The sequence below is a fragment of the Apis mellifera genome, linkage group LG1 (assembly GCF_003254395.2).
Source record: "Apis mellifera strain DH4 linkage group LG1, Amel_HAv3.1, whole genome shotgun sequence".
NCBI lineage: Eukaryota > Metazoa > Arthropoda > Insecta > Hymenoptera > Apidae > Apis > Apis mellifera.
Genome location: NC_037638.1, coordinates 6,093,153 through 6,102,918, shown reverse-complemented (window position 1 = coordinate 6,102,918; position 9,766 = coordinate 6,093,153). Strand labels below are relative to the sequence as shown.

Sequence of the window (9,766 nt, the reverse complement as noted above, 5' to 3'; positions counted from 1 at the left end):
GGAAAATTCGAAAAGGGAATACAAATACCTTGAAATTCGAAGAAAAGAATTTCGATTATTTCAGTTTATTTTTACATATCGATTCGTTCCTTTTTTTTACAAATACTCGAAAATGAAATTACACTATCATTTTCCTCTTTTTTCTAATTTTATATTTTTTTAATATATTTTCTAAAAGAAAATATTGATATTAATTATTACGAATAGAGCAACATAAATATTTATACGCTTCTCGTAAGCAAGTGGCGTAATGTATTATACGCAAATATTAACTAAAACGATTATTATGATTGCATTTAACATGGCCAAAGTATCGAATAAATAATAACATGGAAATAAATATTTTGAAACGATGGCTGGATTAATATTTCCGTTGATAAATTTCAACGCTAAATGAAAACGATTTAGCTTTAGATTCGAGTATAATCGAGGAACATTCGCATTTATTCAGGTCAAAGTAATAAACGTTAAAAACGTTCTTTCTTTCTTTCTTTTTTTATTATTGTACGTGGTTTCTGATAATTGTAAATGTCTTTATATCGTGGGAATGAAATCGAATAATAACTTTTAAAATTAAGAGAACGTATTAAAAAAAACAACGCTGATTCGAGATAATTTAACATTTGTATATTAATCGTATTTTTATTTATTCCTCCTCAACAGGAACAGATACAGATGCGATCAACAGGTTTATATTTTTCTAAAATTAAATCGATTTTCTAGTTGAATATTCCTCCCGATTAATTCAATATTTTTCAATTATCCGTTAGAAAGATAAATTACACGATAAAATTTAATTTACGATGCAATTTTTCTGCAATTAATTAAAATGAGAGCGAATATATAATGAATATTTTGCAGACCTTTGTTAGAGAACCAAAGGATAACTTGGATCCTACGCAATTAAATATATTTTCCAGTAATTTCCTTGTGAAACGTCAAATCTTTCCTTTTTCTCTACAATTATTTCAATATTGAAAAATATTTAATAAAATTCTTCGATATTGATTTTAATTTATCGTTATAAAAATGTTTTAAAAAAAATCTCGATGAACTTATTCGTATTTTCATAAATTTTTGGAAATTTGAAAATTAAAGATCGAATTACATCTCTTCTTCGATTATCAACGGTTGAAAAAATATTCCATCAAGATTTTCGAATTATTCGAAATTTAAAAGTATCTCGAAATATTTTTGAGAAAAATACTTTACACGGGATAAAAATTAAATAGATCGCATAAAATTCTTTCTAAAATGTTTCGAAGACCGTGGGGACAAATTAATTGCGGGCCATTCTTATTGCAAGAAAAGTAAACAAAATTTCATTTAATAACGTTGTTTCGTAAGTTGCGGGAGGATAGTTTTTTCTGTGACGATTCGCGGCTGGTCGAGAGAAAGCACGATTCACCGCAGGATCGTAACACGTTGGGGCGAACGCTCAAGGGAATTTTTGATTAAAGTTTAATTTACAGGAACGGCTTGGTCCTGGCGCACTTTAAAATGAAATTTTTCATTCTTCCCTCCTCGCGCCCACTTATCATCTCCCCCGTGACTGGACCACGCGGATGACATCTGCAAGTGTCACGAATTTTTCCCCCTATATATATTCCGTAATCCCTGTAAATTTAGAGAAAAATCTTGTCGATATCAGATTCGAGATATCGCATCTCAGAAATTTGATACCATTCGATAAATATAATATCGGAATTCTATTTTAATAATTTTAATTTTTTTGAATTTTTGTCGTCCAATGTTTAAAAATTTAAGAATTCGATGGAATAAAATAAAATCGTGCAGCGAGTTTAATCTTCGAGTCTATTGTGTATTCAGTCGTGAAAAAATTGTTCAGTGTCTTTAGATGGGGGGAAAAAAAGTATTTTTATTTTTTCATTTGCTACACGAAACTGTAGAAAAATCTCTGAAAAAAAAAAAAAAGAATTCAGAATTGTAAAAATTTCATACCTTTAAAATGAGTTTCAAGTAGATTGCTGTATAATTTTTTTTTATACATATAATTTTGAATCGAGTATCAATTCACTTGTGCTATTAAATTTTAAATAATAAAATTTGATTATCCTAATTCTAACTGATTTTTAATTATTGACATTTTATTTTGATGTATATAAAAATAAATCAGGAGATCCGAAGAAAATTAAAAAAATAGAAAATATTAGAAATCTGTAGCAACAATATTAAAATATTAATGAATTTTTAATATTTTTTTTATCGACTATATATATATATATATATATATATATATATATATATCATAAAGATAAAGAAGGCTCGATGATTATTACTATAAAAAAATATCGTATTAATAATCGAAAATAAAAATAACTATTATGAAAATACTCTAAAAACCATTTTATTCTAACTTTTATAAACAATTCATTTAATAACGTGAATTCGCAAGGAATTTAAATAAATCGCTATTTTATGTTGGCTCTGTTAAAAAAAAAAAAATACAAGTAGCTTTTAATCAATGAAGAAAATCGATAAAATAAATACAGAAACGAATAAAAATTCCACACTTGTCCGTCTAAGTCCCCTCTTTCCGCATTCATCTTGTACATTTATTCGATTCTTCCCGGAATCAACGACGTGCAACCGGAGAAAATTAACTTCGCAAGAAGTTAAACTTGCACGTTCGAAAGTATGATTGCATTAAAGCCGCCGAACGAATCCGCGTAAATTGGAAAGAGTCTTGGCGCGTGATTCTTTTCTTGATTTGCGTATCCTGCGTTAATCTCCTCTCCCTTGTCTAACGAAATATTTTAACAATTTGAACAAATCGCGAAATGGAATTACAATAAGCCATATTTTTATTAATTTGCTTAATAAAATAGAGAATAATTTCTTGTTCGTTGTTGAAAATTTAATATTTTGTTACTTTTTTTTTTTTTTAACGGTTCCACGCGTTCCAAAAAATTTTTACATGTCCATTTGAGAGTAAAATCTATTGCAAGTCGCTCTCGAATTTTAAAAAATCCTGACAATCATACATATTAAATAAAATTCGTAGAGGAATATTTGTAAAAATACGAGAATTCGCGAAAAATTTTCTAAAATTGTTTTGTATACAGAGTGTGTTAAAGATGTTGATACAAAATGAAAAAATAATAGAATAAAATTTTTTCATTTAATTTGTATCGATTATCGATAGACGATTTGGATACAGATATGTAATATCATCTAAGATATATTGTATCTAAAATAAAAAAAATAGCTAACTCTAAAATCTCAAGTAAAAAAAATTTTATTCTATATTTTCGATTATATTTTCATGTACTATTATTTGTGAGACACAATATCGAAGTTCGTAATAAAAATTATTAAGAAACAAAATTATTTTCTAATATTAAAAAATGAAAAAAAGAAGAAAGACGAAAATGGTAAAAAATTCAGAACGAATAATAAATTATTATGAAAAATATTTCCACTCGATTTATATCGAATTTTACTATACCTCTATTTTGTTGTCGTATTGAAATCAATTATATGCACAATATTTAACTTTTTTCGATATATCAATTCATATAATATTCTCAAATATATTCTTTCTCTCCGCTAAATTTACGCTGTTTCGTGTAAAAACTTTACGATCGTCGAATATCAGCAAATTCACTGGCTACGTAGCCTCGCAGAGAAGAAATAAAATAGTTTCATCGTCACACGTGAAATCGTAATTTCGTTTCGACGTTCTTCGACCATTCCTCTGGATCGCGATACATATATATTTATTTTAGAAATTGGCGACAATATGAACATCCTTGTCCATATCGCGGAAAAATGATGAAAAGAATTCGAAGTTTTTGTAACCGTAATGGAATTGAAAATGTAAGTAATACAATATTACTTTCAAACGAAAACTTTGAAGCATAAAAAATTGAAAGAACCGTAATATACCTTTATGCTTTTAATGAAAAATTTGTTTCTTCTAATAAAGTGTACTTTTTTTGCAATTAATATTTTATTGTATTGAATAATTAAAAATTATTTGTCGCGATTTCAAATTGGTTAATTAACCATAACCTTTTCGATACGATACGACGCGACACGACGCGACACGACGCTTGCCACAGTATACTGCGTACTGAAAATCGGTCGTGTATATTCGGTGTTTATCGACTAAAGTCGACAATCGTACCGAAAAGGTTATTGTGTACGTAATATATAGAACAAAATCTTTTGATTTATCTAATAATGAAATATAGATACATAGATACATAAAATACTAAATTTCGGGATATATTAAATTTTTATTTTTTAAATTTTTTAAGAGTATAAATATATCTGAGAATAAATCTACTGAAAAATTACTTTTAAGAATTATTTTTCGCAACATTGAGAATAAAAATTATTCTCAACGTAATTTTCACTTACAAAAAATATTCTCAAAAATAACAGAATTTTACTCTCAAATGTATCTTTATATTCTAATATATACATTCAATTTATCAAAAGCATTTTTCTAACATATATTTTAAAATATTAATTATTAAATTTTACATGTCTCAATATATGAAACGATAAATCCAATGATATTCCATATTATTCAAAATCATGATGAGCAGGAAAATCTGGGAAACAGGAAAAAAGTCACCTCTCATCTTTTAAATCCCGTAAAACAAGTTGGAAGAGAAGAGAACTCTTCTGAGAACATCCAGATAACCTCCCCAATGATCCCTCAATCACAGCGAGCTTCCCACGCTGCTATACGACGCATCGACGTAACGCAAGCAAGAATGTCGTCTCGTGAACGGTAAACTTTTAAACGGTTCGAACTCCGTAAACAGAATCCATAAGGAAGCCATCTTGCGTATGAAAGTTATAAAAACTCGTTCCACCACGCAATTCTTACGCGTTCGACGCGTTAAAAGAGAAATATAAGTGAGAAACTTATTTAAAAAAAAAAATTTCAGCTTTTAAGATTGAAAAATAGCCAAGTACAATATTCTTTTTTTAAAATAATTTCTCGAATAATTTCTCTGATTTTAATATGTATATTTATCTATACCTAAGAATTTAAAATATAATTAAATATATATTCTCGTCTATAATTAACTTACTAAAAAACTTACTAAAAAAACTTACTAAAAAAACTTACTAAAAAACTTACTAAAAAAACTTACTAAAAAACTTACTAGTTTTAAACATAACCTTACAAGCTTGACTATGTTTAATGCCATGTTACAAAATTCTAAATTTCGATAAGATTTTTATTTTCAACTATTATTTATTTTATTTATTTTATTCTAAATCGTTAAAATCTTCATCATCTTATACAATTTGAAAGTATTTATAATATTCTAATATTTTTCTTTTTTAAAGTTTATGACGCAACCGTATAACGCTATAGAATAGAGTATAAAATTTCTATGACGCACATATTCCGTCACTGTGTTAAAACATTAAATATCAATTATAACATTCTTTTATTGTTAAGTATCTAATCAAGTGAGCGTTATAAAAATTATTGTACATTCTTTTTCTCGCAAAATCAAATTAATTAAATTAAATCACGATATAAAATTTATTTTTATAGAACATTTAGTTGGAGATCGTAGATACGGAATTGATCGTTATCTTGATGAAACGACTACGATACGAACAGCTTTTTACGGACCGTTTCGAAGAGATTAATCAATACGAATTTCGTTTCCGCATGTTGAACCGCGAAGTGGACGACACGAAGTGACTGAAAAAGGAAAGCAATTCGTAAATTGAACTCGCGCGCAGAATGGCTCTCGATGGCGCCTCGTCGTCGAAGATGTTCAAGGGGCCTCGAATCGTTCGAGGATGATATGTTGTTCAGATATCGTTACATTGACGAAAGTGCAAGAAAAAGAAGCTTTTTATAGGAAAAGTGAATTCGAATGAAGTTTAGTGGAAGAAGAATCATAGAGAAAGATATATTATTGAGATAAAAAAGAAATAAGTTTCTTCGATTTGAGGTTAAGTTATTGTAATTTCTTAATTATAACTTGAATCTAATTTAAATAATTAATTCTATATTTGTCAAATTTAATCTAATCGTATCAACATCGTAATTTATATTTAAAAAAATCTAGATTTAAATATATATATAATAATACATTTGAGAAATTTAACATTTTATTCTCTCGATTTACTCTATCCAATACATTTGAAACGTTACTTTACTTCTTTATTTATTGATACGTTTTATTTATTCAGGCGGTAACATCCATTCTCAACGACTTTCAATATTCTTGGTGGCACGACAAGGAAATTTAGCGGAAAGTTTCTTAATTACCTTGTTTCGCTTATTCGATGTTTGCAGTATCGCTCGAGAAGGCAATTAACAGGCGTAATAAAATAGAATGGCACGATCTTCCGCTACGGGCGTGCGAAAGAAATATGGAAGCGAATTGACCGTGATCCGCTTGGTGAAAACTCGATGCACACGAGAGAAATACACGATAATTGTTGCGTGAGAATCGCCCGCTACCTTTCGTACAATTACCGGCAACTTCGTTTCCGCTTCGTTGGAGGATTCTCGTTTCTATCACCATTTATCGAACCTACCCTTTCTACGAGTGAATCCAAAGAAATTGTTGAAAGTAAATTTTAGTAATTATTTAATGACATTTTAATTTTGATAATGTCGTTCACTTATCTTTTTTATAGATTTAATTTTTTGTTTCTTAGAAAGGAATATGATATTTTAATTAAACATCATTTTTGAAAATTTAAATGAATAATTTTATTTCATTTATTTCATATTAACGGTTTAAAAAGATACTGTGCAATAAAATTTTAATTCAAAATACGTTAGAACGAATTTCATGCAAAATTTAAATATTCTATTTCTATAAATACAATGATTTTTAATATGAAAGTTAAAAGAAAAGAAAATGAAACGTAATTATTGAAATCATTGAATTGAAAATTATCAAATTCTATTTCTTTTTTACATTTGCAAAAAAAACTCAATATTCTCTTTCTTCTATTTTAATACAATTCTTTTAGTCTTTGTATTGAATAGCATGAATTTTCTAAAGGATCTAACTCTTGATTAGTAGACTGAAGTCTTTAAATAAAAGAGAAGTTGAGTTGAGTAAAAAGAAATTCAAATCAATTCTACTGTCTACATTCAACGTGTTGTGAAGAGACCTAGTTACAATATTGAACTGTTTTAGATATAGCAATAGATTTCACATCAAAAAGATTAATTTTAAAATTATGTTGATTAAGTTATTAAGTTATTAATTCTACTTTTCTTTATAACAACTAATAAATCTCTAAAAAGAGATTAAAGAGATTAGGCTTAGTGATTTAGGTTACTGACAAAATCTTTAATTTGATCTCTAATTTAAACATACAACACATTTTTAAACACAATTTTTATTTAAGTACAAGAATTTAGATATAATAAAAGAAAGTTTGAATCAAAATATATCTTAGAAATAATTTGCATATCTATATTTTCCACCTAGAATAGAATCACACATCACAATCATTTCTTAATTTTCATTTCTACAATTCTATTTATAAGATACAAATTTGCAAAATCATTTCAATCAATTTCATAATAGTTCCATAATTATAGATGTTTCAATCTATTTATGATTTATCTAAATATCAAAAAAAAAAATATTAATTTAAAAACAATCTGGATACTTGAAATCATAAAAGCTTGAGCTAAAATAAAAAATCATAATAATTCTATAGCCTCAATATCTACCTTAATACCAAAAAGTGACAACAACTCGACAAACAACTCTACAACCACGATATCCTAACCTCAATACCAAAAGCTGAAACATCAATTTCAAAAAATCACAAAACACAGTACTCTAATCCTAATATCAAGAATTGGAACATCAATTTCAAAAAATTTCACTCTTGAAATCACAGAAACTTGATCTAAAACAAACAATGATGCAACAATAACTCGACAGCTCTATAAACGCGGTAATTCTAATATCAACAGTCGAAACATAACCTTATCCTTAATATCAATAATTGAAAGTCAATTTCACTTATTCTCGAAATTGCAGAAACTTGATCTAAAATAAACGATGGTATAACAACAACTCGACAACAGTTCTACAAACGCAGTAACCTAACCTCAATACCAATAGTTGGAATTGTCAATTTCGAAAAATTATACCGGTTCGGTCTAATCACAAAAACATGAATTAGCTAAACGCAATGACAAAAGCGGCGATACAAGTTACTTTTGTTCGTTGGAAATCAAAAATAATAAGGTCCCGAAGGATTAATTTTTTTTTTTTTATGGAGACAGACTACACACACGCGCGCAATGTTTCATAAAGAGAGAAGCTCCCTGTCGGAGAAGCGCGGCGCACCGCGACGAAATTAAAACAGAAAGGTTGGCACAGCGTCAAGGGAGCACAGCCACGGGTAATTGAGCGAAACAAATTCGACGCAACGCCGCCGAGTTATCGCAGCAACGGAAAAGAGTGGATAGCCCGTTCGTAGAAACAATGATCGCTTGTTACCAAATATGAATGAGATATCTTTGTCCACATGGCGGGGACACGTCAACATTTTACCTTCCGCTGCATTGGACGAATTAGACGAAGGATAAACCGGAACCGACCGACGATAAAAATATCATCTACTGTTGGGAAATAATTCTCGATGAATTCGTTTATATTAATATTAACAATTCATTTGCATTAATATTACTTCATTGCTTTATATGTTTTAGTTTTTTTTAATTTTGTTAAGCTATATCTTTCATGTGTTATTAAATATCGATTATTTTATAATGTATCAAACACTTGTTGCAGTTAATGAAAAAATAAACTTGTACGTGTAATGCACGTATAGTTTCTTTTAGAAAAAACTAATAAATTAAATAATATTTAAGGTTGGAAAAATATTTGGATATTAAAAAAATTACATAAATTTTATGCTTATGTTTACGAATATTGTATACAAATATCAGAATCAAATTGGACAATAGTTTAATATGTTAAAAGGATCGATCCAATAATAATATATTATAAGAATATGTATACGCAATAATCATTTCCATACTGAATATTAATGTATTTTATATTTAACTTGGCCAGTTTTTTTGCATGAAAATTTTTTCTTTATTAAATAAGAATACATAAAGTGTGTAAAAAATGAATAAAATTTGTTCGTTTAAAGCTAAAAATGAACTATTTCTCAATTTTAATATATGTATATATATGTATATCCAATTCCAATTTAAACGAAAAAATTCTACTTATTATTTATTAAAATTTTAAACTACTTTTTATTACACTCATCACCAAAAAAAAAAAATATGAATTATGCAAATAATATCTCTTGTATTTTGCATATGAAAAATTTAACATGAATCTATTAAAAAACTTAAAATTCTATTTCTATGAATTTTAAGATACCTGGTATAATAATGCATTGAAATTTTATTGCCCAGAATACGTTTCCTTTTTTTCACGAAAGAAGTTCTATATTAAATACGGTTTTGGTCGATAACAGGATTAGATTTCAAATTCGAAAGTAGCGCGACGTACAAACGAGAAACCGTTTAATTTTACTGTTTTATTAATAAAGTTGCAATCGTCGAACATCTTGTATCTCGAATCCGGGGTACGATGTTTGCAACGGCAAAAATCGATAAATATGGTTTGTACTAAAAATATAGTCCTTAGTTTTTCCAACACGCGAAGCTGCACGAATAATTATTGAATAAAGAACGACGGTATAAGCCAATGACCAACAGTAACAGCCATATATTTTCAAACTATTATACCTTGTA

At 27.8% G+C, this 9,766-nt stretch overlaps 2 long non-coding RNA genes across 3 annotated transcripts; one reads left to right on the top strand and one right to left on the bottom strand.

Moving 5' to 3' along the window:
• Positions 1-615: 615 nt before the first annotated feature.
• LOC100578285 lies at positions 616-4,242 on the bottom strand. Its single transcript, XR_120122.4, has 2 exons — positions 3,470-4,242; positions 616-1,918 (listed from the first exon to the last, which is right to left on the bottom strand). It is a non-coding gene; the product is annotated as an uncharacterized LOC100578285 (long non-coding RNA).
• A 1,124-nt stretch (positions 4,243-5,366) lies between these two features.
• LOC102655490 lies at positions 5,367-6,640 on the top strand. 2 transcript variants are annotated; one of them, XR_003304808.1, is made up of 3 exons: positions 5,367-5,460; positions 5,549-5,957; positions 6,199-6,640. It is a non-coding gene; the product is annotated as an uncharacterized LOC102655490 (long non-coding RNA). The 2 variants fall into 2 exon arrangements; XR_003304809.1 differs by having other exon boundaries at positions 5,373-5,443.
• Positions 6,641-9,766: the final 3,126 nt, after the last annotated feature.